The sequence below is a fragment of the Ascaphus truei genome, chromosome 13, assembly GCF_040206685.1.
Source record: "Ascaphus truei isolate aAscTru1 chromosome 13, aAscTru1.hap1, whole genome shotgun sequence".
Classification (NCBI taxonomy): Eukaryota; Metazoa; Chordata; class Amphibia; order Anura; family Ascaphidae; genus Ascaphus; species Ascaphus truei.
Genome location: NC_134495.1, coordinates 3,931,917 through 3,948,041, shown reverse-complemented (window position 1 = coordinate 3,948,041; position 16,125 = coordinate 3,931,917). Strand labels below are relative to the sequence as shown.

The following is a 16,125-nucleotide window of genomic DNA, read 5'->3' as shown; positions in this document are numbered from 1 at the left end:
GTTGTGCCCGGGTGCTGCGGAGGAACACGTTTCCGTATTGTGTTCTCCACGTTACCAGGAGGTGGTCGGCAGTTATTCTTCTCCGACTACAACACTTAGAAGTTGAGGAGCTTGTTCTTATATCACTGCTGTTTGTTCTAATTATAAATTAAATTACCACTTCACTTATTAATATCACGTTTGTAGACAAAGCCACAGCGGGTACACAGACTGTCAATAACAATGGAATAAGCATTTATAGCTGGAGGGTTTCTTACTTTGCTGTAACAGGAAAGCACGGCATACATTAGTAGGTCAAAGAACTTCCCTTTCTATCAGAATCCTGACATTGGGCTGTGCCCATTATTGCTTAAATCAACAATACTACCCCCCCACCCCCCTCCCACTTTATTTTATTATTTGTATATATAAAGCGTGTGACAATTTATCATTCTACATTATTACCTGAGCTGGCGATTGTTCGGTGCTCCTGTTATAAATGTGTAATAATCCTGATTGTGTGCCTAACATAATGTCTGCCTTTCTGTTTCAATCAATCCTTCTTTCAGTGTATCTCAGCAACTACAATGTATCCTGATATTACTCAAGTAACATTATCTATTGTTACAGTTTGCAATACTACAGAACTGATTTATTTAAAGAAAAAAAAAAACACTGTACGATTTCACATGTTTTGCCACTATAATAAGCAGTTACATGTTTTGTTTACCTGCTTATATTGAAACTTGGTTTATATTTTTTTTCTACAAATTATCCTTGTTTCATGTGAAATATAAAATCGACAGATCTAAAAACATCCAGTGAAAGAGTTAACAATTACAAGGACTAAAGCACCATCGTGTATTTCTCCCATACAGGTCTCAAAATCAACGGTCTTACAAACTACTTTAGATATAAGATGTACCGCTGTTTTAGGCTGTTATTTCCTCTCCCAGAATCCCTTGCATGTCTCATCTCACTGTTATAGACTCTGCCCCTCTACTGAATCAAAGCTTCACCTGATATTATCAGCCATGTTGTTCTATCCCACACAACATGGATTTTAAGAGGGACTCTCTCCCAGTTTAGGATCTCCTGCAGGAATGTGGAGGGATGCCCTTCCTGAAGCTACGGAAAACACACAGAAATGAGCACAGGGGTTTGCTCCCAGGATCAATCACCCAATTTAGACCCCAAAGTCACTGACTCTGGTTCCTTTTATTCTGGTCCTAGGAGGACAGAAACAGCAGGTGTGACAGGCCCGACATGCACTGCTGATATTGCTACACCAGTTATATCTGCTCACTCACACTAAGCCCTAATAAGGAACGTTTTATCTGAATTTTACTTTTCGAAGATAAAATTAGTGCAGTTTTTTCATCTCCTCATTTTATTATTTTTGCACCGATTCCTGGTCACAAAGAAAAGCAGATGCCATTCTTACATTATGTATTCAAATGAAAAGCTTTCCTTGGTTATGTTCCTGCCTCGGGTATTCATGTTAGACTCAGTAGCAATATCCATTTGAGGGGTTTCAAGTAGAAAATAATATATGAATACTGTACAAGAAGCCATAAGTTAACTGTAATGTTTACAACTTTCCTGCAGAAATGTTGAGGTTAGTCTCCAGTCAGCCTTCTATAAAGGTTCCGCATTCTAAAGGTTCATGTTACTACATACAGAAGTTTCAGATCCTTTTTCAGACACCGGCACAAGACGTGACTCCCAGCAATCTCTGCAGTCATCTCGTTGGATACATTTGAAGCGCTTACACTTTTTTTTTGGATAATCACATCCTCTTTTATCTTCTTTTTAGATTACAACACACTGAAGTATCCTTGTGATTTCATTTAACGATACTGTACGTCAGGGGTGCGCAAAGTGGGGGGTGAGATTTTTTTTGGGGGGTGGCGGCTGTTACAGGGGCCCGCGCTTCCCCAAAGGCATTTAAAATAAATGCAGGGGATCACGTGAGGCCTATGTAACTATATGTGCCTGGCCTTCCAACAACACATCTCCATGGCAACCCGGCGTCAAATGACGCCGCGGGGTCACATGACATCACGCTGTCATGGCAATGTGACGTCACATGACCCCACGACGTCATTTGACGCCGGAGGGGACGGGGCACGAGCCGGGAGGGGAGAGGAGACGGGGGGGATACTTTGCGCATCCCTGCTGCAGGTCATTGATCCATAATGAACCCCAGATAGACGGGCCTTCCGTGCTTTTTTTACAAGGAGTAGAATTCTTTACTATTAACAAAATAGTTAACACAACTACTATATCAGAGTTTTTCAACCAGGGTTACATACAGTAGTTACATAGTTACATACAGTAGTTACATAGTTACATACAGTAGTTACATAGTTACATACATTAGTTACATAGTACATGAGATTGAAAAAAGACGTGCGTCCATCAAGTTCAACCTGTGCTAAATTTAGACGACAGATACGTTATCCTATTTCCGTACTTCCAGTATATTGATCCAGACGAAGGAAAACATATAATCCCTGTGACACATCATCTAATGATATCTCATAAGGGAAAAAAGACATTCCTTCCTGACTCAAAATATTGGCAATCAGATTACTCCCTGGATCAACATCCTTCCGTGTTTACCTATTTGGTAAATCCCTGTATACCTTTCCTTTCTAAAAGGTTCCTTGGAACTTTCAAGTCATTTAAAAATTGTGCCTAACACAGAAGAATTTACAATGCATCCGATCTCAGACGCGCTATTAGAGAGGGTTGGGGTTCCTTACAATGCATCCGATCTCAGACGCGCTATTAGAGAGGGTTGGGGTTCCTTACAATGCATCCGATCTCAGACGCGCTATTAGAGAGGGTTGGGGTTCCATACAATGCATCTGATCTCAGACGCGCTATTAGAGAGGGTTGGGGTTCCTTACAATGCATCCGATCTCAGATGCGCTATTAGAGAGGGTTGGGGTTCCTTACAATGCATCTGATCTCAGACGCGCTATTAGAGAGGGTTGGGGTCCTTACAATGCTTCTGATCTCAGACGCGCTATTAGAGAGGGTTGGGGTTCCTTACAATGTATCTGATCTCAGACGCGCTATTAAAGAGGGTTGGGACGGGGGCCATTCCTGCGCAGTAACACATAGGGGCCATTCCTGCGCAGTAACACATGGGGGCCATTCCTGTGCAGTAACACATGGGGGCCATTCCTTAGCATTCTTCTGCCATAAGGCACCTTGAAGTGCTGTAAGACACCTTATATCCCACTGGGGTCTGTGGTTCTGTAAACCCCAGATATATTGCAGATTCTCCATAGATATTTCTGTTCATAACGTTTGCAACTTTAAAACTCTTCTTTTGACCAGTGTATTTGCCATCATTAAGGAATCTATTTTTTTTTCAGACTTGATCTACTCGCCCAACTATGTAACAACATAAATACACAAGAACAAGTAGTTCAATGTCATTCAATTGCCACAAATACAAACATAGAGTGAGCAAGTATCAGGATTCAGAATTGTGAGTGTGTAAGGGGTGTTTCATTGCACAGTTCTCGTAGCTGTTGAGAAATATTGGTCCTAAAAAATATTGATTTGTTGCACATTAGGTTGTGAACGTGATGCCCTTTAAACCTCAGTGAGCGCCTGTTTGAAATGAACCCAATCTGGACAGAGCTTTCGATAGCGCGCAGTGCACACTGCAGAAACCTGCGCGGTTTGGGAAGCTCTGGGCCCTGTATTTTTATCTGTGAACGAGTGCCGTGATGGTTCCTAGAAGGTACCACAACGTGCAACACATCGATAAACAGTGTTTGGAACGCTTTTCCTTGTATATATTTTCCCTATGAAACCGAACCTAGCTCCACTGTGTTTAGAATAGACACTGTCCTACCAAATGAATAAGGTAAGGTGAACGCATTGGCGTCTGTGTATAACAACGCAATCCCGTTTGCAGTGAATGAGATGCAAACAGAGGCATTTTCTGCACTAGTTCTGCCTCAACTTGTGATTTGAAGAGAATTCAATGGAGTAGTTGGGAAGTTGATACATGCTGAGGCCATCCACACTGTATTAAAAGTGGATACATAACATTAAATTCATTAAAGCTGCAGTTCAGTCTTTTTTATTTTTTATTTTTTTACTTCAATAGTTTTATGTGTGCAATCTCTACTTACCTAAAGAACTGCATAGCTGCCGGTCAATTCGTTCTCCATGTATTGATCGGCGAAATTTGGTGACATCATTAGAGCTGGCATATGTTTTTCTTCTGCTTCTGTCACTCAGTGGAAGCTCATTAATATTCATGAGCACTCCTGCACTGACATGTGCTAGAGGGAGGGCAGGGCTGACAAAGGGGTGTGCCAGGGCTTGTGACAGGACATGAAGGGGCAGCGCCTTAGCAAATGGCTGTTAAAATAGAATACAAGAAAATTGGTCTTTCAAAGTTGTTGTTTTTTAAACAGAAAATGCTAAAAGTATTTTTTCTTACTACAGAACTGATTTATTAAAAAAAACCACACATGCAGGATATTGACTGAACTGCAGCTTTAATTCTCATCTCATTCTATGTCCCTTTTTATTACCAGAATCTCTGGGTTACAAATCTGTGTCCAATATAATCATAAGATGTTCTCTTATTTAGCACTGATGAGTCCCTGACCAAAGAGCTTGCACTCTAATTTGTTTAGTGCCATAGGCCCAAGGAGACAAAGTGACCCCCCCAGGGTTTCATGTTTGCATCGCTTGCTCTTCCTTTTAATTCTGCCTTTGTGAACAGGGTTCTAAAGTCCTGTAAGGCCGGGATTATACAGAAAAACGCCGGTGGTGTAACGTGGCGCGACACTGCGCGGCTAAAAAACAAAACCCGTAAATCCAATCCAAGTAAATATACCTGGAGCTGCGTGTGCGCCGCCTGGAGCTGCGTGTGCGCCGCCTGGAGCTGCGTGTGCGCCGCCTGGAGCTGCGTGTGCGCCGCCTGGAGCTGCGTGCGCGCCGCCTGGAGCTGCGTGCGCGCCGCCTGGAGCTGCAGGGCGGACGACGTGAGAAGAGACAGAGGATTTTGTTTTTGGCCGGGGGCGGTCGCGTCACGTGAGCGGTTCAGCCAATGAGGGCGAACCACTCACGGCCACGCCTCCGCCATGCCTCCTTGTCTTCTCGCCTGCCTCCAAGGTGCCGCTCGGCAGCAGCGTGAGGGTGATGTCACCGAATCGCGCTACCGCTCGGCGGCATCTGGTATAATCAAGGCCTAAGGTGATAGAGACAGGAAAAAGAATGAAACCAAACAAATGTCTGTGACATCCTCCCTAGGGGGAGAATTAAAATGGTGGTGGGCTGGACATATCACAAGAAGGAATGACCTTCAGAGAAAGATGGTGCTCGACTGGATTTCAAGAGAGATTAAAATACCAAGACAATGGACAAAAGTAAAATGGGAGGATGAAATCAGAAAATGTATTGGAGCAATGTATTGGGCATTTGACTGTTTTTATTGTTCTATAAACTATTTGTTATACTTTAATGCACTAGGTGTGCGCCTGTTTCTTTACTTTTCTTTTTTCATATATATATATCTACTATATATTTCTCAAAGTGTCCTATGTGTCGTTGCCTGTCTGTCTGTGTGTATGTGTCTCCCTGTGTCCCTAGAGGAAATCGCATTGGACCTTTGCCCTGTCACTCCGCCTCAGGCCAATGAGATGGCTCCCTTGGGCCGCCCCGCCCCCGCACACCTCTCATTGGCCTGAGGCGGAGTGACGGGCTAAAGGACACACACACACACACACACACACACACCACCTCCCGCCCAGGTAAGTTACTAAACCGCCGCCTCCCCTGTGCCTCTCCTCCCAGCGCCTCTGCCCCTCCTTCCCGCATTGCCTCCAAGCTCACACCCTGGCCGCTGCAGTCAGCGGGGGAGCGGCCGCACGGGACACAGCGGGGGAGCCGCCGCGGGACACAGCGGGGGAGCGGCCACAACACACAGGCCGCCGCGGGACACAGCGGGGGAGCGGCCGCATGGGACACAGCTGGGGAGCAGCCGCGGGACACAGCGGGGGAGCGGCCACGACACACAGGCCGCCGCGGGACACGACACACAGGTCTCTCACACCACCAACCCCCTTTCACACTCCGGTCGCCGTGGAACATCACAAAAAGCACACTCCCCCTGTCACCACTCCTGCCCTCACGCCATCAGCTTAATGCACAAATCACAACATGCTCAACATGCTCAACCCCCACCCCTCTTCTCCCCCCTCTTCTCCCCCCCCCACCCCCCCCCCCCTCTTCTTCCCCCCCCCACCCCCCCTCTTCTTCCCCCCCCACCCCCCCCCTCTTCTTCCCCCCCACCACCCCCCTCTTCTTCCCCCCCACCACCCCCCTCTTCTTCCCCCCCACCACCCCCTCTTCTTCCCCCCCCCACCCCCCCCCTCTTCTTCGCCCCCCACCACCCCCCTCTTCTTCCCCCCCACCACCACCCTCTTCTTCCCCCCCCACCACCCCCCTCTTCTTCCCCCCCACCACCCCCCTCTTCTTCCCCCCCACCCCCCCCTCTTCTTCCCCCCCACCACCTCCCTCTTCTTCCCCCCCACCCCCCTCTTCTTCCCCCCCACCACCCCCTCTTCTTCCCCCCCACCACCCCCCTCTTCTTCCCCCCCCACCCCCCTCTTCTTCCCCCCCACCACCCCCTCTTCTTCCCCCCACCCCCACCCCCCTCTTCTTCCCCCCCACCACCCCCCTCTTCTTCTCCCCCCACCACCCCCCTCTTCTTCCCCCCCACCACCCCCCTCTTCTTCCCCCCCCCACCACCCCCTCTTATTCCCCCCCCACCACCCCCCTCTTCTTCCCCCCCACCCCCCCTCTTCTTCCCCCCCACCACCTCCCTCTTCTTCCCCCCCCACCCCCCTCTTCTTCCCCCCCTACCACCCCCTCTTCTTCCCCCCACCCCGCCCTCTTCTTCCCCCCCCCACCCCCTCTTCTTCCCCCTCCACCACCCCCTCTTCTTCCCCCCCCCACCACCCCCCCTCTTCTTCCCCCCCCCACCACCCCCCCTCTTCTTCCCCCCCCACCACCCCCTCTTCTTCCCCCCCCACCACCCCCTCTTCTTCCCCCCACCCCGCCCTCTTCTTCCCCCCCCCACCCCCCTCTTCTTCCCCCTCCACCACCCCCTCTTCTTCCCCCCCCCCACCACCCCCCCTCTTCTTCCCCCCCCCCACCACCCCCCCTCTTCTTCCCCCCCCACCACCCCCCTCTTCTTCCCCCCCCACCACCCCCCTCTTCTTCCCCCACCACCACCCCCCTCTTCTTCCCCCCCCCACCCCCTCTTCTTCCCCCCCCCACCACCCCCTCTTCTTATTCCCCCCATCCCCCTCTTCTTCCCCCCCACCACCCCCCTCTTCTTCCCCCCCCCACCACCCCCCCTCTTCTTCCCCCCCCCCCCACCCCCTCTTCTCCCCCCCCTACCTCCCCCTCTTCTCCCCCCCCAACCACCTCCCCTCTTCTCCCCCCCCACCACCCCCCCTCTTCTCCCCCCCACCACCCCCCCTCTTCTCCCCCCCCACCACTCCCCTCTTCTCCCCCCCCACCACCCCCCCTACATGTACATTGTACTGCTGTTTGTCCCCCCCTCCCCCCTACATGTACATTGTACTGCTGTTTGTCCCCCCCCCTCCCCCCTACATGTACATTGTACTGCTGTTTGTCCCCCCCTCCCCCCTACATGTACATTGTACTGCTTTTTGTCCCCCCCCCTCCCCCCTACATGTACATTGTACTGCTGTTTGTCGTCCCCCCCTCCCCCTTACATGTACATTGTACTGCTGTTTGTCCCCCCCCCTACATGTACATTGTACTGCTGTTTGTCCCCCCCTCCCCCCTACATGTACATTGTACTGTTATTTGTCCCCCCCTCCCCCCTACATGTACATTGTACTGCTGTTTGTCCCCCCCTCCCCCCTACATGTACATTGTACTGCTATTTGTCCCCCCCCTCCCCCTACATGTACATTGTACTGCTGTTTGTCCCCTCCCTCCCCCCTACATGTACATTGTACTGCTGGTTGTCCCCCCCTCCCCCTACATGTACATTGTTCTGCTGTTTGTCCCCCCCTCCCCCCTACATGTACATTGTACTGCTGTTTGTCGTCGTCCCCTCCCCCTTACATGTACATTGTACTACTGTTTGTGTCCCCCCCTCCCCCCTACATGTACATTGTACTGCTGTTTGTACCCCCCTCCCTCCTACATGTACATTGTACTGCTGTTTGTCCCCCCCTCCCCCTTACATGTACATTGTACTGCTGTTTGTCGTCCCCCCCTCCCCCTTACATGTACATTGTACTGCTGTTTGTCCCCCCCTCCCCTTTACTTGTACATTGTACTGCTGTTTGTCCCCCCCTCCCCCTTACATGTACATTGTACTGCTGTTTGTCCCCCCTCCCTTACATGTACATTGTACTGCTGTTTGTCCCCCCCTACATGTACATTGTACTGCTGTTTGTCCCCCTCCCTCCCCCTTACATGTACATTGTACTGCTGTTTGTCCCCCCCCCCTTACATGTACATTGTACTGCTGTTAGTCGCCCCCCCCTACATGTACATAGTACTGCTGTTTGTCCCCCCCTCCCCCTTACATGTACATTGTATTGCTGTTTGTCCCCCCTCCCTTACATGTACATTGTACTGCTGTTTGTCCCCCCCCCTACATGTACATTGTACTGCTGTTTGTCCCTCCCCCTTACATGTACATTGTACTGCTGTTTGTCCCCCTCCCTCCCCCTTACATGTACATTGTACTGCTGTTTGTCCCCCCCCCCCTTACATGTACATTGTACTGCTGTTTGTCGCCCCCCCCCCTACATGTACATTGTACTGCTGTTTGTCGCCCCCCCCCCCCTACATGTACATTGTACTGCTGTTTGTCGCCCCCCCCCCTACATGTACATTGTACTGCTGTTTGTCGCCCCCCCCCCCCCCCTACATGTACATTGTACTGCTGTTAGCTTACAAACAATTTTTGGACAACAACTACATCAGATCATTTCACGCAATTACATCCCCGGGCAACGCCGGGTCTCTCAGCTAGTATATATATATATGTAGGTGAAAGTTCCGCGCTCGAGCTGTCATAAATCTTCTCCAATAATGAGGCAATTCTTTTGCAGCAGGGTGTGCGGGAGACCCTCCCAATCGTACTAGAAGGATCTTAGGAGACCCCAAACAACAAGAAAAAAACACACACCAAGCGCACCAAGAATTAGTACATAATCAAATGTAGGAACAGATAACTGCTAAGGTGCCAAAATAATTTAATAACGGAATAGGTCTGCACACAGACCAAAAACAGACAGGAACAGGGGTTCCAACACCACTGAACTGAACAACATATTATAAGGATAAAAATAATATCTGCAATCACAGCAGATACCCCGTCTAAATAGGCGAGGCTAAGGTCAAAACACCTAATACAGAAAAGATGCCCCTGCTGCACAATTAAATAGGCTGAGAGGGGGGGCAGTACTGACCAAAAAGTGCACACTGGAACCTTTTGCTGGTGTGTTAAAGTCTGGACAGCGCCATCCACAGAGGAGGAACCACTCTCCTGACGAAGCACGTTGTTGCGAAATGCGTTGAGGTCACGTGGAGCTACTCAACGCGCTTGCTGATTGGCTGATTGACTGTATTATACAGCAGCAGCCAATCAGGATGGAAGAAGCTGCCCAGTGCCCTAGCACCAGTCACACTTTCTCCCTGCTCAGGGAAATCCCACGTCCCCCCAAACCGGTCAGGTCACTATATCCAGAGAGGTAATACCGGTAGACACATACACGCCCAGAGAGGTAATACCGGTATACACATACACGCCCAGAGAGGTAATACCGGTATACACATACACGCCCAGAGAGGTAATACCGGTATACACATACACGCCCAGAGAGGTAATACCGGTATACACATACACGCCCAGAGAGGTAATACCGGTATACACATACACGCCCAGAGAGGTAATACCGGTATACACATACACGCCCAGAGAGGTAATACCGGTATACACATACACGCCCAGAGAAGTAATACCGGTATACACATACACGCCCAGAGAGGTAATAACGGTATACACATACACGCCCAGAGAGGTAATACCGGTATACATATACACGCCGAGAGAGGTAATACCGGTATACACATACACGCCCAGAGAGGTAATACCGGTATATACACACACGCCCAGAGAGGTAATACCGGTATAATCATACACGCCCAGAGAGGTAATACCGGCATACACATACACGCCCAGAGAGGTAATACCGGTATACACATACACGCCCAGAGAGGTAATACCGATATACACATACACGCACAGAGAGGTAATACCGCTATACACATACACGCCCAGAGAGGTAATACCGGTATACACATACACGCCCAGAGAGGTAATACCGGTATACACATACACACCCAGAGAGGTAATACCGGTACACACATACACGACCAGAGAGGTAATAGCGGTATACACATACACGCCCGGAAAGGTAATACCGGTATACACATACACGCCCAGAGAGGTAATACCGTTGTACACAAACACTCCCAGAGAGGTAATACCGGTATACACATACACGCCCAGAGAGGTAATACCAGTATACACGTACACGCCCAGAGAGGTAATACCGGTATACACATACACGCCCAGAGAGGTAATACCGGTATACACGTACACGCCCAGAGAGGTAATACCGGTATACACATACACGCCCAGAGAGGTAATACCGGTATACACGTACACGCCCAGAGAGGTAATACCGGTATACACATACACGCCCAGAGAGGTAATACCGGTATACACATACACGCCCAGAGAGGTAATACCGGTATACACATACACGCCCAGAGAGGTAATACCGGTATACACATACACGCCCAGAGAGGTAATAACGGTATACACATACACGCCCAGAGAGGTAATACCGGTATACACATACACGCCCAGAGAGGTAATACCGGTATACACATACACGCCCAGAGAGGTAATACCGGTATACACATACACGCCCAGAGAGGTAATACCTGTATACACATACACGCCCAGAGAGGTAATACCGGTATACACATACACGCCCAGAGAGGTAATACTGGTATATACATACACGCCCAGAGAGGTAATACCGCTATACACATACACGCACAGAGAGGTAATACCGCTATACACATACACGCCCAGAGAGGTAATACCGGTATACACATACACGCCCAGAGAGGTAATACCGGTATACACATACACACCCAGAGAGGTAATACCTGTATACACATACACGCCCAGAGAGGTAATACCGGTATACACATACACGCCCAGAGAGGTAATACCGGTATACACATACACGCCCAGAGAGGTAATACCGGTATACACATACACGCCCAGAGAGGTAATACCGGTATACACATACACGCCCAGAGAGGTAATACCGGTATACACATACACGCCCAGAGAGGTAATACCGGTATACACATACACGCCCAGAGAGGTAATACCGGTATACACATACACGCCCAGAGAGGTAATACCGGTATACACGTACACGCCCAGAGAGGTAATACCGGTATACACATACACGCCCAGAGAGGTAATACCGGTATACACATACACGCCCAGAGAGGTAATACCGGTATACACATACACGCCCAGAGAGGTAATACCGGTATACACATACACGCCCAGAGAGGTAATACCGGTATACACATACACGCCCAGAGAGGTAATAACGGTATACACATACACGCCCAGAGAGGTAATACCGGTGTACATATACACGCCCAGAGAGGTAATACCGGTATACACATACACGCCCAGAGAGGTAATACCGGTATATACACACACGCCCAGAGAGGTAATACCGGTATAATCATACACGCCCAGAGAGGTAATACCGGCATACACATACACGCCCAGAGAGGTAATACCGGTATACACATACACGCCCAGAGAGGTAATACCGATATACACATACACGCACAGAGAGGTAATACCGCTATACACATACACGCCCAGAGAGGTAATACCGGTATACACATACACGCCCAGAGAGGTAATACCGGTATACACATACACACCCAGAGAGGTAATACCGGTACACACATACACGCCCAGAGAGGTAATAGCGGTATACACATACACGCCCGGAAAGGTAATACCGGTATACACATACACGCCCAGAGAGGTAATACCGTTGTACACAAACACTCCCAGAGAGGTAATACCGGTATACACGTACACGCCCAGAGAGGTAATACCGGTATACACATACACGCCCAGAGAGGTAATACCGGTATACACATACACGCCCAGAGAGGTAATACCGGTATACACATACACGCCCAGAGAGGTAATACCGGTATACACATACACGCCCAGAGAGGTAATACCGGTATACACATACACGCCCAGAGAGGTAATACCGGTATACACGTACACGCCCAGAGAGGTAATACCGGTATACACATACACGCCCAGAGAGGTAATACCGGTATACACATGCACGCCCAGAGAGGTAATACCGGTATACACATACACGCCCAGAGAGGTAATACCGGTATACACATACACGCCCAGAGAGGTAATACCTGTATACACATACACGCCCAGAGAGGTAATACCGGTATACACATACACGCCCAGAGAGGTAATACCGGTATATACATACACGCCCAGAGAGGTAATACCGCTATACACATACATGCCCAGAGAGGTAATACCGGTATACACATACACGCCCAGAGAGGTAATACAGGTATACACATACACGCCCAGAGAGGTAATACCGGTATGCCCATACACGCCCAGAGAGGTAATACCTGTATACACATACACGCCCAGAGAGGTAATACCGGTATACACATACACGCCCAGAGAGGTAATACCGGTATACACATACAGGCCCAGAGAGGTAATACCGGTATACACATACACGCCCAGAGAGGTAATACCGGTATACACATACACGCCCAGAGAGGTAATACCGGTATACACGTACACGCCCAGAGAGGTAATACCGGTATACACATACACGCCCAGAGAGGTAATACCGGTATACACATACATGCCCAGAGAGGTAATACCGGTATACACGTACACGCCCAGAGAGGTAATACCGGTATACACATACACGCCCAGAGAGGTAATACCGGTATACACATACACGCCCAGAGAGGTAATACCGGTATACACATACACGCCCAGAGAGGTAATACCGGTATACACATACACGCCCAGAGAGGTAATACCGGTATACACATACACGCCCAGAGAGGTAATACCTGTATACACATACACGCCCAGAGAGGTAATACCGGTATACACATACACGCCCAGAGAGGTAATACTGGTATATACATACACGCCCAGAGAGGTAATACCGCTATACACATACATGCCCAGAGAGGTAATACCGGTATACACATACACGCCCAGAGAGGTAATACCGGTATACACATACACGCCCAGAGAGGTAATACCGGTATGCCCATACACGCCCAGAGAGGTAATACCTGTATACACATACACGCCCAGAGAGGTAATACCGGTATACACATACACGCCCAGAGAGGTAATACCGGTATACACATACACGCCCAGAGAGGTAATACCGGTATACACATACACGCCCAGAGAGGTAATACCGGTATACACATACACGCCCAGAGAGGTAATACCGGTATACACATACACGCCCAGAGAGGTAATACCGGTATACACATACACACCCAGAGAGGTAATACCGGTATACACATACACGCCCAGAGAGGTAATACCGGTATACACGTACACGCCCAGAGAGGTAATACCGGTATACACGTACACGCCCAGAGAGGTAATACCGGTATACACATACACGCCCAGAGAGGTAATACCGGTATACACATACACGCCCAGAGAGGTAATACCGGTATACACATACACGCCCAGAGAGGTAATACCGGTATACACATACACGCCCAGAGAGGTAATAACGGTATACACATACACGCCCAGAGAGGTAATACCGGTGTACATATACACGCCCAGAGAGGTAATACCGGTATACACATACACGCCCAGAGAGGTAATACCGGTATATACACACACGCCCAGAGAGGTAATACCGGTATAATCATACACGCCCAGAGAGGTAATACCGGCATACACATACACGCCCAGAGAGGTAATACCGGTATACACATACACGCCCAGAGAGGTAATACCGATATACACATACACGCACAGAGAGGTAATACCGCTATACACATACACGCCCAGAGAGGTAATACCGGTATACACATACACGCCCAGAGAGGTAATACCGGTATACACATACACACCCAGAGAGGTAATACCGGTACACACATACACGCCCAGAGAGGTAATAGCGGTATACACATACACGCCCGGAAAGGTAATACCGGTATACACATACACGCCCAGAGAGGTAATACCGTTGTACACAAACACTCCCAGAGAGGTAATACCGGTATACACGTACACGCCCAGAGAGGTAATACCGGTATACACATACACGCCCAGAGAGGTAATACCGGTATACACATACACGCCCAGAGAGGTAATACCGGTATACACATACACGCCCAGAGAGGTAATACCGGTATACACATACACGCCCAGAGAGGTAATACCGGTATACACATACACGCCCAGAGAGGTAATACCGGTATACACGTACACGCCCAGAGAGGTAATACCGGTATACACATACACGCCCAGAGAGGTAATACCGGTATACACATACACGCCCAGAGAGGTAATACCGGTATACACATACACGCCCAGAGAGGTAATACCGGTATACACATACACGCCCAGAGAGGTAATACCTGTATACACATACACGCCCAGAGAGGTAATACCGGTATACACATACACGCCCAGAGAGGTAATACCGGTATATACATACACGCCCAGAGAGGTAATACCGCTATACACATACATGCCCAGAGAGGTAATACCGGTATACACATACACGCCCAGAGAGGTAATACCGGTATACACATACACGCCCAGAGAGGTAATACCGGTATGCCCATACACGCCCAGAGAGGTAATACCTGTATACACATACACGCCCAGAGAGGTAATACCGGTATACACATACACGCCCAGAGAGGTAATACCGGTATACACATACAGGCCCAGAGAGGTAATACCGGTATACACATACACGCCCAGAGAGGTAATACCGGTATACACATACACGCCCAGAGAGGTAATACCGGTATACACATACACGCCCAGAGAGGTAATACCGGTATACACATACACGCCCAGAGAGGTAATACCGGTATACACATACACGCCCAGAGAGGTAATACCGGTATACACGTACACGCCCAGAGAGGTAATACCGGTATACACATACACGCCCAGAGAGGTAATACCGGTATACACATACACGCCCAGAGAGGTAATACCGGTATACACATACACGCCCAGAGAGGTAATACCGGTATACACATACACGCCCAGAGAGGTAATACCGGTATACACATACACGCCCAGAGAGGTAATACCGGTATACACGTACACGCCCAGAGAGGTAATACCGGTATACACGTACATGCCCAGAGAGGTAATACCGGTATACACATACACGCCCAGAGAGGTAATACCGGTATACACATACACGCCCAGAGAGGTAATACCGGTAAACACATACACGCCCAGAGAGGTAATACCTGTATACACATACACGCCCAGGGAGGTAATACCGGTATACACATACACGCCCAGAGAGGTAATACCGGTATATACATACACGCCCAGAGAGGTAATACCGCTATACACATACATGCCCAGAGAGTTAATACCGGTATACACATACACGCCCAGAGAGGTAATACCGGTATACACATACACGCCCAGAGAGGTAATACCGGTATGCCCATACACGCCCAGAGAGGTAATACCTGTATACACATACACGCCCAGAGAGGTAATACCGGTATACACATACACGCCCAGAGAGGTAATACCGGTATACACATACAGGCCCAGAGAGGTAATACCGGTATACACATACACGCCCAGAGAGGTAATACCGGTATACACATACACGCCCAGAGAGGTAATACCGGTATACACATACACGCCCAGAGAGGTAATACCGGTATACACATACA

The 16,125-nt window shown here is 49.2% G+C and overlaps 1 protein-coding gene across 1 annotated transcript in view; it reads right to left on the bottom strand.

Moving 5' to 3' along the window:
- LOC142464706 (chemerin-like receptor 1) overlaps positions 1-16,125 on the bottom strand; it is a 117,793-nt gene that overhangs the window by 98,607 nt on the left and 3,061 nt on the right. The gene's annotated exons all lie outside the window — the stretch shown is intronic.